The sequence below is a fragment of the Erythrolamprus reginae genome, chromosome 2 (genome assembly GCF_031021105.1).
Source record: "Erythrolamprus reginae isolate rEryReg1 chromosome 2, rEryReg1.hap1, whole genome shotgun sequence".
In the NCBI taxonomy this organism is placed as follows: domain Eukaryota; kingdom Metazoa; phylum Chordata; class Lepidosauria; order Squamata; family Dipsadidae; genus Erythrolamprus; species Erythrolamprus reginae.
Genome location: NC_091951.1, coordinates 12,160,852 through 12,175,429, shown reverse-complemented (window position 1 = coordinate 12,175,429; position 14,578 = coordinate 12,160,852). Strand labels below are relative to the sequence as shown.

Genomic DNA, 14,578 nt, shown 5'->3' with positions numbered 1-14,578 from the left:
CTCAGTCAGCCTTTCTCAAAACAACCCCCTCCCCACCTTCGGGAACAGCCCTCCCCCCACAGGGGGACTCACCTTATAATCTTTCCCAAGGACTTTTTATTAATTTACCATCTAGAACAACCCTCCCTCCTCAGTCTCTCCCTTCCCTCCTGGGGTCCTTGATCCCTCCAGGATCAGCTGCATGAGATTAGGATCAATGGGGGAATCCCCCCACTGATGATTGCCAACAGCCCCTCCCTGCTTGGGGAAGAGGACCCCCTCTCTCTTCCCATTGACATCATTCTCTCTCTGCCCCCCCCCCTTTCAGAGACAAATTGACCAGTGTGAGATTCCCTTTGATCTCTCTTCCCCTTAAAATTGGGGTTGTGTCCCTTGGAAAGAGGCCTGGAGCAGCCTCAGATTCAGGGGGGCAGAAGAGGATGCAGAAAGTAGAGAGAATCTTCTGTGTTGTGGTTGTTTTGAGAGGGAACCTAAGAGACCATCTCCACTCTCCCTCCCCTGAAGGGAGCAGCCCAAGATCAGCCACAGTTCAAAGCAGACAGAGAGGAATTTCCTTGGACCCTCAATTTGCTGCGGGAGGTTTTTCAGGCTGAGTCCCTGGGAAGGACTCAAAATCAGGAGTTCTTGTGGTTGAGCGTTTTCCAGATTTGGAGCATTTCCCAAAACCCCTTGAGATGCTTCAGGTGTGGAGGGGGAAATAGGGGGAGAGTTTCCTGCCCCTGATTTTCTCACCCACCTTTCAGTCATTGGAGGGGCTCAGAGTCAATTCCGGTGTTTCCGCAGAGCCTCCAGTGGTGACGGTGAGCAGCAGGACGGAGGTGGAGGATGGGATGGAGACGCACGTCTGCCGGGTCCACGGCTTCTACCCCAGGGAGATCGATGCCTCCTGGACGAGGGACGGGGAGGTCTGGCTGCAGGACACTTTCCATGGGTTTCTGGGCCCCCACGTGGATGGGACCTACCACTACTGGATCAGCATCCAGATCGACCCCAAAGAGAGGGGCCGCTATCGGTGCCACGTGGAGCACGACGGCCTGCAGGATCCTCTGGACTTGGAGCTGAAGGGTGAGAGGCTGCAGGGAGGGAAAGGCCGGGCTCTTGGGCAGCTTGGAGGGGAGGTGGGAGAGAAATCTGACCCCAGGTGTGTCCAGATGTGAACATACCTGAGCTTTTATCCATTGGTTTTTCCAGTGTTTGTGGTTGGTGAAGCTGCAGGGACCAGACCCTAGAACTGACTTCAGGGGATAGAAAGGAAACTACAGAATCCCATCACAATACTTGGCCGATCCTGATGAAATGCCCTTAGATCCTCTCTTAGGCCTCCCCTGGTTCTTCCTCCCAGCAGAAAAGCAGCAGTTACACTGAGCACCAGAAATAGATTTGCTTTTCTTTACAATTCCTAAAGTAGAAGAATCAGGAGGAGTCTGGTAGCCCCTTTTCTGAAGGCAGATTTTGGCTGGACTGATGGACATCAGGAGTCAGAACAGAGGCTCCCAAGTCTGAGCTTTTTCCCATCAGAGACTAACAGGGTTTCCTGCTATAAAGGTCAAAAGGTCACTCTGTGTTGCTTCTCTAAGAAAGAAGTTGCACATTATTTTATGATACGATATGTGAATTCCTGAGGCTCAGCATAAAACCCAAGGAAAAAATCCCCCTCTCAAAGAACTCTGCATATGCTCAGAAGTTTCCCTATCGTACATTGGATTCCCAAATTTCCAAAACTCAAATTGAAATCCATTTTTTATTGATGATTGTCACCATGATACAGGAAATAATCAAATTTAATTGCTCTTTCTCCCAATTCAGAATCCACCGATTCAAAATCCAACCTTTGGCTCATCATTATTGGCTGTGTTGTGGCTGCTCTGGTCGTTGTGGGTGGGATTGCTGGGATTGTGGTGTTTTTCAGTAAGTATCTTTTTGGGGGGGGATGATGGAAGGAAGATGGGGAGATTCCCCCCAAGTCTTTCCCTTTGGGGAGCTCCTTCTGGGCCTCCTTCTGTGCTGTTGTCCCAGCCCTCTTGGGGAGTCTCTGAGATCTCAGCCTCTTGCTGGGACTCCAGTCTCGGTTCATCTGAGTCTGAGATTCAGGCAGTCTGAGGTTCTTCTGAGTTGGGAAGAGGCATCCCAGTTCCTCTGTCCCCCTCAAAGGCTTTGATCAAAGAGCAGCAGAGAAGGATTTCCATGGGATCCTCCCTCCCCTCCCAGCTGCTTCCCCCAATTCCCCTCCCTCCATCTCGGAGGCAGCAGGTCTCTCTTGGGGCAAATCAGAAGATACATTTGTATTTTGTATTTTGAAGATCTTTCTGTCTTTGTTGATGGGACAAAGTGACTGTGAAATATCTCCTGGGGTTCTTCCTCTTACTGAGGGAGAGATTGAACGATCTCTGGTGGATTTTTTTTTAGCTTTAATTGATTTTTCTCCTTGCAGACAGACGTCAGGAAGACTACAATGCAGTCCCAAGTGAGTGAATTGTCCTCCTTCCATGTAATCTCTAACTTAGAACAGGCCTCATAGGCACCATCACTTGAGGATTGTGTGTTTGTGTGTCTGTGTTTAAGGACAAAAGAAACTGATGAAGCTGCAGAGTTGTGCTATTTCCTCCTAAGAACTAAGCTGGGGAAGGAGGCCTCCTTTCCATAAGGGCCAGGCTGATATTGGGAGTGAAGATCCAGGACAAGAAACCCCCCAGAGGATGAGAAGATCCACCTGGGTGAAAAGTTTGCTCTGAGTGAGAAGCTGCTCTGGTTTCCAAGTAGGAGGAACTTGCAGAATCCACTTTCCTTGCACTGGTTTGTTCCTGCGAAGGAGAAGGGGAACTCTCCCTGTTGGATTTCCAGGCACTTTCATCCAGGCAGGGAAGGCAGCCCACAGTCTGCATGGTGGAGCCTGGGCCCCTTTGAGAGAAAGAGCCCTTCATTCCTTGGTGGGAAATAGGAAAACCACTGGCAATGCCGTGATCCCCAATGGTTAGAGACTCTTCAGGTGGCATAGCTGAGACCTGGCTGATTCTGCAAGCAGGGAGATTCTCCTCTCAGAGAAGCGTCCAGCTGGGTTGAGGGTTTGGCACCAGCCGGTCTCCAGGGCGCAGGGCAGGTGGGATGGCAGTGGTCCTCTGAGAGTCTCTTTTGGCCTTTAAGGGCCTTGGTCCCCAGGTTTCTGGTTGTGATTCCATGTTTCTGAATCTGGGCTCATGAGATCAGTTGGGCTTGTTGCCACTGTACCAGCCTCCTTGATGCATGGCCACCTCCCTGCCTGAGTGCTGGAGACCATCTCAGGGTTGGCATGGAGTTGCCCAGGATTCTGGTCCTGGGAGTCTTCAATCTGCCATCCCTGGGTTTGGTCTCGGAAGCGGCCCAGAAGTTCATGTTCACCATGGTGGACATGGGCCTTTTCCAGATAATGTTGGGCCCAACTCGGGACAGTGGTCACACACCAGATATGATATTGTTGTCAGAGCAATGGCAATGTGATCTGATGGGGGAATCTAGGTTGTAATGAAATGTTTAAAATATTTTATACGGAATTTGTTGAATTTTATTGCAAGCTTCCTGGAGCCACCTTTGAGAGATGGATGTCATAGAAGTTAAAGCATGAAATAAACGAACAGGCTGTTCTGCTCTGAGAGATTCATGAGGCTGCAGAGGTTTAATGGTGAAGAGAGAGAAGAGGATCAGGACAAAGCATTCCTGTTCCTGTGTCCATTCCCTTTCTGTCCTCTCACTCTGTGTCTCTCTCTCCAATGCAGGGAGGAACCAGGCCATTTAGCAGCCCCCTCACAGGTGAGTGACCCCAATGGGGGCTGTATGGAGTTGTCCCTTCCCCCTCCCACTTTTCCCTCATTCAGTCAATTGTGAAGAAGGCGAGAGTCACTGTTTCTTCCCAGCCAGCGCTTGGATCAACTGCGGGGGAAATGTAGAGTAGAACAGAGAGGACGGTAGGAGAGCCGGCCAATCCTTATGAGAGAGGGAGCTGTAAAGAAATGGGGGGGGGGAGAGAAAATGAGGAGGCTAAGAGACCCGGTAACTAAACTTCCTCATGAAGTTTTCAGTGCTGCGAAAACTAAACCGCGCAGCCCCAAACCAGATGGAAGAAACGTGCCTCCCCGCCATCCTCAGAGCCTGCAGCACTCGTTTTGCTCCTCTTTAGATTGACCTCCCTTTAAACCGCGTCTCCATCGCCTGCGCTTCGCTGAGGACTGGACCAAGGCGACTCCATCCCCGTGAGTGAAGGGAAAGGAAAGGAATCTCCCCCGGTTCCCTACTGGCATTCAGGGACACTCCCCCCCCCACACATCACCCAAAAAAGAGCCAGCCACACTGGAGAGCACTCTGGGTTCCTCCCTTCACGGTGTGGAATTCTCACGCGGGCTCTTCTGCCGTCCCTCACAAATTTTCCGCTCTCTTCTTCTTCCTAAGCGGTTGGCAGGGAGGCATCAGAAAGGCTCTGCGGAGATGGAAGGTGGGAGGAATTAAAGCCAGCTCCTTTGGGGACCTTGAAGGGACTCCCCCAGAGGAAGCGGGTGCCAGGGAGCCTTGTCTGAGGCTGAAGCGCCAGTCCTTGCCACGGCCGGGATTCCCCACCTCCGGACTGTCGGTGCAAGCAAAAAGAGGCAGGGGATCCTGGCGGCAGCAGCAAGCGAAAGGGAAATCCCGGAAGCGGCAGTCACAAGTCAGGGAAATCCCTGCAGCAGTAAGAGAGTGTATGCGGAATAAGAGAGCGCATACACCTGGGCTTGGGTTCGTAAGTAGAAAATGGTTCAGAAGTAGAGGCAAAGAAATCTGAAACGCTGAGTTCGCATCTCAAAATGTTTGTCAGTAAAGACGTTCGTAAGTAGAGGTACCACTTGGCCTAATTGGTTTTCCAGCTTTGTTCCTGACTACAGTCCACTCTTCATACCATCTTCATGCCCACCTGGACAGGAAATCTTCTATCGTCCCTTGCATCAAGCAAGTGTTCCACAGGGCAACCTATCCTGACCCTTCGAGCTATAGCATCCCATGTTTCCCTATTTCCAGTGTAGAATTCAATTCAGTTCTGCTGGGTCCTGGCGTGAAATGAGTCGCCTATCAAGCCTCCCGCCCCACTTGGCTGTTTTTGGACCAGAAGGGATTTGGGAGGAATCCATTGCTCCCCGTAGTGAGTAAGGGCACCTCCTTCCACTGGCTTAACTCCCATATGGCAGTTTTCAGACTCTGGGAGGACCTCTGCTTGCTTCCAGAGTTATGGGCCAGGGATGAAATTCAGCAGGTTCTGACGGGTTCTGGAGAACCAGCAGCAGAAATGTTGAGGAGTTAAGAGAACTGGCAAATACCACCCCTGGCTGGCCTCAGAGTCAAGTGGGAATGGAGATTTTGCAGTTTCCTTCCTCTGTCATGTCCACCAAGCCAGACCCACAGAAGGTCCTGTGCTTTGGCCTGACCTCCTAGAGTAGCCCAGACTGCTTTGCATGACTTGTAATAGCTTTGTAATATAGCTTCTAAACTTGTGTTGTTATTTGTGATCAGCTTTTGCTGATTGACATGTTTTAGAGAAGAGTTCATAGTGAATTGGAGTGAGGAATAGGAGGAAAAGTAGCTGGTTTTACTGTAAGAGAGAACGATAAACTGTAAATCTTCATCAGAGTTGCTTGGATTGAAAGGGGAGGGGTTTTTTTTTCTGTCCCTTATTTTTCTTTGTATAAGTGCCACTTATGTTTTTCAGAGTTTAGAAAATGGAACACAAACCTTCCCCCATCATCAAGTGCTGAACAGAGATCATTTTTTCCTGCTGCCGACAAACAGCTGATTTTGCCACCAAAGCTGGTTATTTGGTGGCTTTGCTCCCTGTTTTTTAAAGGGGAGACTAGAAATGACCCAAGATGATCTCCGGACAATCATGCACAGACAGAGAAGAGGGGGGGCTGGATGCCTGCAGTTTTTATTAAGGAGTGATCAGAAGGTCTAATCTCTTGCCATCCTTTGCCTTCAGCTGCTCAGCTTTCTTAAGCACATCTGGGTTTTAACTGCACTTCTTGAACTTTTACAATCACCCAATTCATAATTATTTGACTTTAGACCTATTTTATAATCCCTAATTTGACTTTTACAACATTTTTTTTGCTCATTAAATTCAAAATTATTCTTTTTAACTGTAAGGAATTTGTGCCGGATGTTACATTTACACGGTATTATATTATAATCTGGCTCTTTCTAACTGTTTTTTTTTAACACCGTCAATATTTCTCCCTTAATTTTTTATGGGAAAATCCCCCCCCCCTTATTTAATTCTACCACAGGAGTAAAAAGAAAATTTCACTGTGGAAGCTGTTGCTTATCTGCTTCTCTTACCTTTGAAGAGAAAACTAAGAGTGTTTTTCATGTCTTTGAAAGAACATAAATTATTTTGGGAGATGATTGAAAGAAGAATGCCCACTTATGGTGGGGGGGAAGGATAGAAGACACACACAATTTCAATCACATGCTAAAGAGCAACAATATTATACAAATGAAGAAAAATAAGGAGTAAACATTATGTAAAGATACCTAGGTGGCTTTCAACAATTGAGACGTTGACATCCCAACACAGTAGATATAACAAAAAAGATAACATATGATTGTTAGACTCAACTGGACGCTTAAAGATCAGTCAAAAATTAGAAGATGAAGGGAAAAGTATGAATTGAATAACATATCAAATACAAAGTAGATATATATCAGGCCTGGTAAAATTTGGTATAGCTAAGAAATATAATTTAATAGATAAAATACTGATTGAACAAGATATTAAATTTATAACAAAGATGTATAATTATCTTTTATATTATGATAACATTGAGGAAACAGTGAAAGAGAATATGTTAGCCTGGATGAAAAATTTTGGCTGCATGATCCAATTAGAAGATTGGGAAAAATAGGAAAGGAACATTATAAATCTACTTTATTAATGGTGTATAAAGAAAATGTTCTTTTTAAAAAAAATATTTTTAATTAGTTTCAAAAAGGACAGACAAAAACATACAACATTAAACATTTAAGGAGCTACCATTGCTCCGCTTATCGTAGAAGTCTAACTAATACAGAAAGAAAAAACTCTAGCTGTTACTAGATCTAAGCAGAAATGCCACACTTACAAAATACATTATCATTAAACTTAATTCTATGTTTTTAGGATTAAAATTGTTGATCAAATTTCTTTATGTTTTTTTTTAAAGAAAAAGATACACTTGTATATATATATATATATATATATATATAAATAAAGAACAATAAACAAATTATTGGTAGTACAAAAAGAAAACAAAATAAAAGCTTCTATGTTAGTTATCATATAAAATATTTAATTCTATCTTATAATTTTTCAAATAATCATTTATTCTTATATATTTAATTTTTAATACTATTTTTAACATTCCACCAATCATATACTTTATCCCATATTTTGTAAAATTCCGTTTCGGTTTGGTTATTCAAACGTTTAGTCATCATATCTAATTCTGCATATTCTATAATTTTTTTGAATACCTCCGTATCTTTCGGTATCGTCTTTTCTTTCCATTTCTGTGCAAATACTATTCGTGCCGCCACCAATATGTGTATTATTAAATAGAAAATGTTCTACAGGTGGCATTAGGCCCCAGCACGATTAGCCAAAATCTATCTGAATGTAAATCCAAAATGCTGGAAGTGTAAAACTGATCATGGAACATTTTGCCACTTATGGTGGACGTGTCCAGTCATTAGGAAATTTTGGAATATGATCAGTAATTGGATAAAGGAAATGACAAAATATGAATTAGAATTAAAGCCAGAAACCTACTTTCTGGGAATCATGAGGGGGCAATGTACAAAAATGAATTATTATTTTATAATACATATATTAACGGCTGCCAGATTAGCACTTTCACAAACATGGAAGAATGAACCCCTCCCCCCCTTACAGAGATAATACTAATAAAGAAAATGTTGGACTGTGCAGAAATGAGCAGGCTTACTATAGAATTGTAGAATTATCAAAGGAAAGAATTCTATACTTTGTGGGGGAAATTGTATATATGGCTTGAAAAAAAAATATATATATATATATAAATAACCAGTAATTAATAATCAGTACTTGTAAATACTAATACAAAATAAATAACTAATATAAAAGGTAAATATTAAATGGAAAAGATTATTGATAAGATAGTTGGATAATAATGTATTGAAATTGATACGCTGATGCTACAGAAATGTAAATGAAGTTATTTGAATGATTTGTTAACGTCTTTTATGTGTTTGGTTTTTAAAAATCTATTAAAAATAGGGTTTTTTTAAAAAAGAAAGAAGAATGCTCTCCAATTTACAGTTTTATGTGACAATATAAAGAAAAAAATTGATAGGTCAAGAAAGGGTTTGCAAAATCAATGTGGTATCCAAAAGCAGGAAATAAGTTGTACCTGATTTCCAGTGTGAGGAATTGGAATTCCATTTGTCACTCTCAGATGTGAACAAGTATTTGGTTTTTCAGAAAAAATGGACAAGAACTTTGAGATTATTCAACATGAATAAGATATTTAGAACAGAGACTTCTGAACTTTGGAAATGAGATACAATTGTTGATAAAGTTCTTAATTGAAAACCTAAGGGAAGGTTTTACTATTTAAAATTAGACACCGATTATTTGACCTGCATTCAGATATAATGATGAAAGTGATTTGTGGCCAATAAGAAATTGTGTAGACTTTCTATGATTAAATTATAATAACAGACTATTGGCAGAGTGCTTTAAATTTTAACTTTGCTGTTTTTCAATCTATTAACTATTTTTTCTTTCACACATGTAATCTATGCCAGGTCAGGTTGCAAATAGATGTAGATTATAAATTCTGGGCCTCTTTTGCAAAGGAGGAAGCTATTATTGTTGCAACAGATTACTCAGGGTTCAAAAGGGAGGCATAACATGTCATTTTCTCTCTTTAAAATTGTTCTTTTCAATGTTTTTGTTTAGTTTTGTTCTGCCTCTGTTTAATCTTTTTAATTTTTATTTGGGATTTTAATCTTTGAAATAAAGTAAAAAGGTTAATTCTAAGAAAATGGACCAGGAGATCCAGAGTTGGGCCTGGCTGCTTCCCCAATAACCATTTCACACACACTGTAATACCAAAATTGTTTGCTGAAAATAAATGGTTCCCCCCCCCCCCCCATTTCTACTCACTTGAGCTGCTGAGTCTTATTGGAAGTTGGGAATAACAAGGATTTCCCCCTCTGTTGCTCAGAGACTCCATTTCACTCTGAGGGGGGAGAAGAGGAGGAACCAAGGCAAAAACTGGGTGGGGGAGGGGAACTCCTCTCTGCTCCTTTGGGGAGGAGGCGGCCATTTTGTTTCTGTGCCTGTTTCTCCAGCATCACCAGCTGATCATCTGTAAAATGGCTGCTTTTGGTCTTGGCTTATTGATGGCAGGAACAGAGGCTGCTTTTCCCTCCAATCCTCTGCGCCTCATCCAGGGGCCCTTTGGGAGACAAGAGTTCAAGGCCCGGCCAGAGCCGTCCTGGTCCCCTTGCAAAAGAGCAGCTTCTCCTGCTTCTGAGAGATCCTCTCTGGGCTCCTCAGCTGCCCCATCTGATGCAGTGGCCCAAGAGAGGGGAGACACCTGATTGATGGGAAAGATGTCCCCCATATTACAGATAGTCCTCAACTTACAACCACAAATTTAGATTGCTAAATGAAAAATGTGTTAAGTGAGTTTTGCCCCATTTTACGAGCATTCATGTCACAGCTGTTAAGTGGTTCACTGCAGTTGTTAAATCAGTAACACAATTGTTAAGTGAATCTGGTTTTCCCCTTGACTTTGCTGGTCAGAAGGTTGCAAAAGAGGCCCCTTGACCGCTAGACTCTGCAAAGGTCATAAATATGAGTCAGTTGCCAAGCACCCAAATGTAAATCACCTGAGCATGAGGAAGCTGAAAGGGTCATAATTGTGAAAAATTGTCATGTGTCTTTTTTTTCAGTGCTGTAGCTTTTCATGGTCACTAAATGAACTGTTGTAAATCGAGGACTACCTGAAAAGTGAATGCTTTCTGTTCAAGGAGGGGTGAAAAGGGGGTGGGAGGGTCTTTTACCCCAATTCCTTTTGGGCTTCACAGCATAAAAAGTGGAAAATTTAAAGCGGACGCCTCCAACCTGCAACACGAGAGCCACATTCAGCTTTGACCAGCTAATAATGCAGTCCCACAAAACTTTGAATCTTATAATAAATAATATAAAAAAATAAAAGTGTACTTTAACTTAGCTTAATATCTCTACCAGGCTAGAAACCAGGAGTGAGTTCAAGTCCAGCCTCATCCCCTCCTGTGGGAGGAAAAGGAAGGAGCAGCAACTTTAAGACACGAGAGCATCTGCAAAGGGAGGAATACAGCTGGCTACTCGGTTTTGACCACCAAGCTCTGGGTCAAGACTTAAAAGTCCTGTTTGAATGACAAATTTAATTTCCTCACAAGGATCTCCGTGCATTTGTTGATGGATGGACCGTGTGTATGGGTAAGGCTGGTGTGTGTGTGTGTCAGAGGAAGGCACATATGTGGAGATAGGACCCAGGTGTGGGTGTAATGGACGTGAGAGTGAGGAATATGAATTCTGAAAAAACATCCACTCTCCAGGACGACCCGTATTCTCCTTTATTGGGGCCCTCTGGATGCTAAGCAGGGTCACAGCTGTGGGGTCCTTGGTCGCTCTCTGAGCCTAGTGGCTTTCCTGCAGACGGTTCATTGCCCGGTAGTCCTCGAATTATGAACAGAATTGAGCCCAATATTGATGTTGTTGATACTTGTTAATTAAATAAGGTTGTGCCATTTTACAACTTTTTTTGTCAGAGTTGTTAAATGAATCATTGCAGTTGTTAAGATAGTACAGTAACCCAGTTGTAAGGTGAATAGCAATAGCATTTAGACTTATTTACCGGCTTCACAGTGCTTTTACAGCCCACTCTAAGCGGTTTCCAGAATCAGCCTCTTGCCCCCAACAATCTGGGTCATTTTACCCACCTGAAACAGTTAGTTGAAGTAGCCTGTAGTGCGGCACCCTAACCACTGAACCACCCAGCTCCCCTGGACTTTGCTTGTCAGGCGGTCACAAGAGCAGATCACACGATCCCAGGACACTGCAGTCATCATAAATACGAGTCCTATGAATTTTGATACTGTGATCATGGGGATGCGGCAACAATGGTCATTAAAGCAACAGTCATAATGGTGAAAAATGGTCATGTCATTTTTTTGAATGGTCATTAAGTGAACTGTTGTAAGTAGAGGAGTGCCTGTGCTTGAAGCAAAGGTGATATTTACTGGTACTCCATGATTTGCAAATGTTTTTTAGTGACTAATATTACAACCGCACTGAAAAAATGTCTTATGACCATTTTTAACACTTATGACCGTTGCAGCATCCGCATGGACGCACAATCAAAGTTCAGACTTTCTTGGCAACTGGTTCATATTTATGGCGGTTCTAGAATCCTGGGATCACGTGGTCACCTCTTGCGACTTTCTGGCACGCAGTCAATTGGGAAGCCAAATTCGCTTAACAACCATGTTACTAATTTAATGGTTGGAGTGATTCACTGAACAGTGGTGTCCAGAAAGGTCATAAAATGGGGCAAAATTCTCTTAACAAATGTCTCGCTTAGCAGTGGAAATTTTGGGCTCAATGGTGGGTGTAAATCGAGGACTGCCTGTATTCAAGAGGAAGGCACTGGCAGGCACAAGTGTCAAAGGCAGCCACACATTCTTGTTTTGAAGCAGTTTCTTCTTGTACAGGAAGTCCTTGACTTACAACAGTTCACTTAGTGACCGTTTAAAGTTACAACGGCACTGAAAAGTGACTTGTGACCTTTTTTCACACTATGACCATTGTGGCATCCCCAGCACCTATAGATAAAAGTAATGCAAAAGAGAGAAATAATTTCTCTTCCTCCGCAGCAATCATTATTGCCTCCACTCTCTTCATTTAATGGAGGGTTTGAGTTGCTGGAGACTGGATAGTAAGTGGGGAATTCTGGGAGGTGAAGTCCATATTTCTTAAATGTCCATGGAGATTCTCAGAGAAATTGGAGTCTCTGAGCAACAAGGAAGGTAAAATCTCTTGTTATTTCCAATCTCCCAAAACAGGAAGCAGTTGGACAAGCTCTCTTCTCCTTCTACAAAGGCCTGTAACCCCTCCCCCCTCCTAAAACTCACCCCGTCTCTCTAGAACCCATGAGTCCATGGGCTGTATGGGGGCCACACTTTTGGCCACTCTGCCCTTCTAGATGAACTCCCTTTTCCAAATTGAGACCTAAAAACCCATTCTATTATTTTTATTTTCTGCTACAATATTTATTTATTTATTTATTCAATTTTTATGTCGCCCTTCTCCTTAGACTCAGGGCGGCTTACAACATGTTAGCAATAGCACTTTTTAACAGAGCTGGGCTATTGCCCCCACAATCTGGGTCCTCATTTTACCCACCTCGGAAGGATGGAAGGCTGAGTCAACCTTGAGCCGGTGATGAGATTTGAACCGTTGACCTTCAGATCTACAGTCAGCTTCAGTGGCCTGCAGTACAGCACTCTACCTGCTGCGCCACCCCGGCTCTCCCCTCCTCCAGGTCCTCCTCTCCCCTCTTCTCTTTTCCTCCTCCTCCATTCACTTCCCCCTTCCCTTCCCTCCTCTTCTCTCTGCTCCTACACTCCCCACTCCTCTTCCTCCCCTCTCTCCTTCCCCCTTTTCTCCCATTTATTTCCTCTTCATTCCACTCCTCTCCACTCCTTCCCCCTCTTCCTCTCTAGTCCTCCTCCTCTTTTCCTCTCCCCTCTTACTCCTCCCCTCCCCTCCTTCCCTTTGCTCTCTTCACTCCTCCTCCCCTCCCTTTCCTCCTTTCCTCCCCCTCTTCTCTCCCCCCTCCCCTTCTCTGCTCCTCTCCTCCTCCTCTCTACTCTTCCTCTTCCTCTCCCCCTCTCATCTCCTCTCCCTATCCCCTCCTCCATTTATTTGTTTGTTTATTTCGATTTATAAGCCACCCTCTTCTGAAGGACTCAAGGCAGCATACAACAATAAAACCAAGTACAAAATTTAAAACCTCATTAAAAAAATATTCATCCATTTATCATTCATACTACTGGCCAAAGCACAGTGTTGCTGCTCAATGAGCAAAGCCAAGTTTTTAAAGCCTTTTGAAAGGTCAGGAGGATGGGGGCAGTGCAAATCTCTGGGGGGAGTTGACCAGAGTGGCCACTGAGAAGGCCCTTCCCTACAGTCCTGCCAGTGGACACTGCTCAGCTGGCGGGACCTGGAGAAGGCCGACTCTGTGCAATCTAATCAGTCGCTGGGATGTGTGAGGCAGAAGATGGTCCTGTAAATAATCTCCCCTCCATCTCCTCCTCCTCTCTCCCTCCTCCTCTCTTCTCCACTTCTCCTTTTGTCTCCCCTCTTCCTCTCCCCCTCCTCCTCCCTAGTTCTCCTCTCCACTTCTTTCTTCCCCTCCCTTCCTTTTCTCTCCCCAATCCCCCCTCCTCTTCCTCCCCTCCCATCCTTTGCGCTCCACTCCTTCTCCTCTCTAGTTCTCCTCTCCTCTCCTTCCTTCCCCTCCCCTCCGCCCTCTCCCTCCCCCTCCCCTGCCCGTTCTCTGGCCCATCTCTTCTCCCCCCCCCCTTGCGTCCTGTCAGCCGTTACTCCTGTCTGGTCCCACCCGAGAGTAAAGACGTGAAGGCCGCCAAGACGTCGCTTCCTCCCTTGTTGCGAAGGAAGCGCCGAGTGCCTGGGAAGGGAGGAAGGCGGGAGAGAGAGGCCGCCATTTGTCCCCGGGCCTTCAGCGGGCTCCTTTAGGCATGGAAAATATCGGGAGACTTTGATCCCGTTCGTCTCTCTCTCAGCCCAACCTGCCAGCACAGCTCCCGGCTGAGGAATTCCGACAACCGTTGGCAGGGAAAGAAATCTGCCTCAAACGACCCTTTCATCAGCCAAACCGTCACTCAACCTTCGCTCCACCCCCGCCCTGTCTGTGGGAAGCTTTACTAGTGCGGCAGCGCCTCCCGTGGCCACTGCGAGAACGGCGCTTCTTTTTTACCACTTGATTTCTCAGAAAAGGCAACTGTCGGTCGGCGGATCCCATTGGCTCCCATCAGGGCATCACGTGCTCTCTGTGGGAGGAGTTACCGAGTCCCCGCGCTCGAGATCAAGAGTCTTGCATCCGCTCTGGGTGTTTCCTGCGGCTTTTTCCCTTCCAACTGCTGCTGCTTTTTTTCCCCATTGGCCGTTGCAAGGCAATACCTGTGCACGCCTCCTTCCGACTAAGCCTTCCGTAGTTCAGGGGAGTTTACTGCCAAATCAGTGGGGAGGGGCTGTGCGGGGTCTCCCTTCCTTCCCCGGCTCAGATGCTCCTCCCGCTTTTCCCCGCCCCGCAGCCCCTCCCCTCCCCCAAGAGGCGGACTCCCAGGAAGGGGATTTCCCGACGGAACTTCCGTTTTTCTTTCCCCGCCCCTCTTGCCGTTTGCGCCTGGAGATCTGCCTAGCAACAATGACGAACTTGGGGTGGCTTTTTCTCTATTGGTTGAGTTCGCCCAATCGCCAACGGGCTCCGGATTG

General features: G+C 45.2%; 1 long non-coding RNA gene across 3 annotated transcripts; it reads left to right on the top strand.

The window, feature by feature from the left end:
- Positions 1–2,437: 2,437 nt before the first annotated feature.
- Positions 2,438–7,101, top strand: LOC139159753 (uncharacterized). Of its 3 annotated transcripts, none has more exons than XR_011557843.1 (4): positions 2,438–2,464; positions 2,563–3,783; positions 4,151–4,223; positions 5,705–7,101. It is a non-coding gene; the product is annotated as an uncharacterized lncRNA (long non-coding RNA). The 3 variants fall into 3 exon arrangements; XR_011557844.1 differs by lacking the exon at positions 2,438–2,464 and having other exon boundaries at positions 2,475–2,732; positions 3,549–3,783; XR_011557842.1 differs by lacking the exon at positions 2,438–2,464 and having other exon boundaries at positions 2,475–3,783.
- The last annotated feature ends 7,477 nt before the right edge of the window (positions 7,102–14,578 follow it).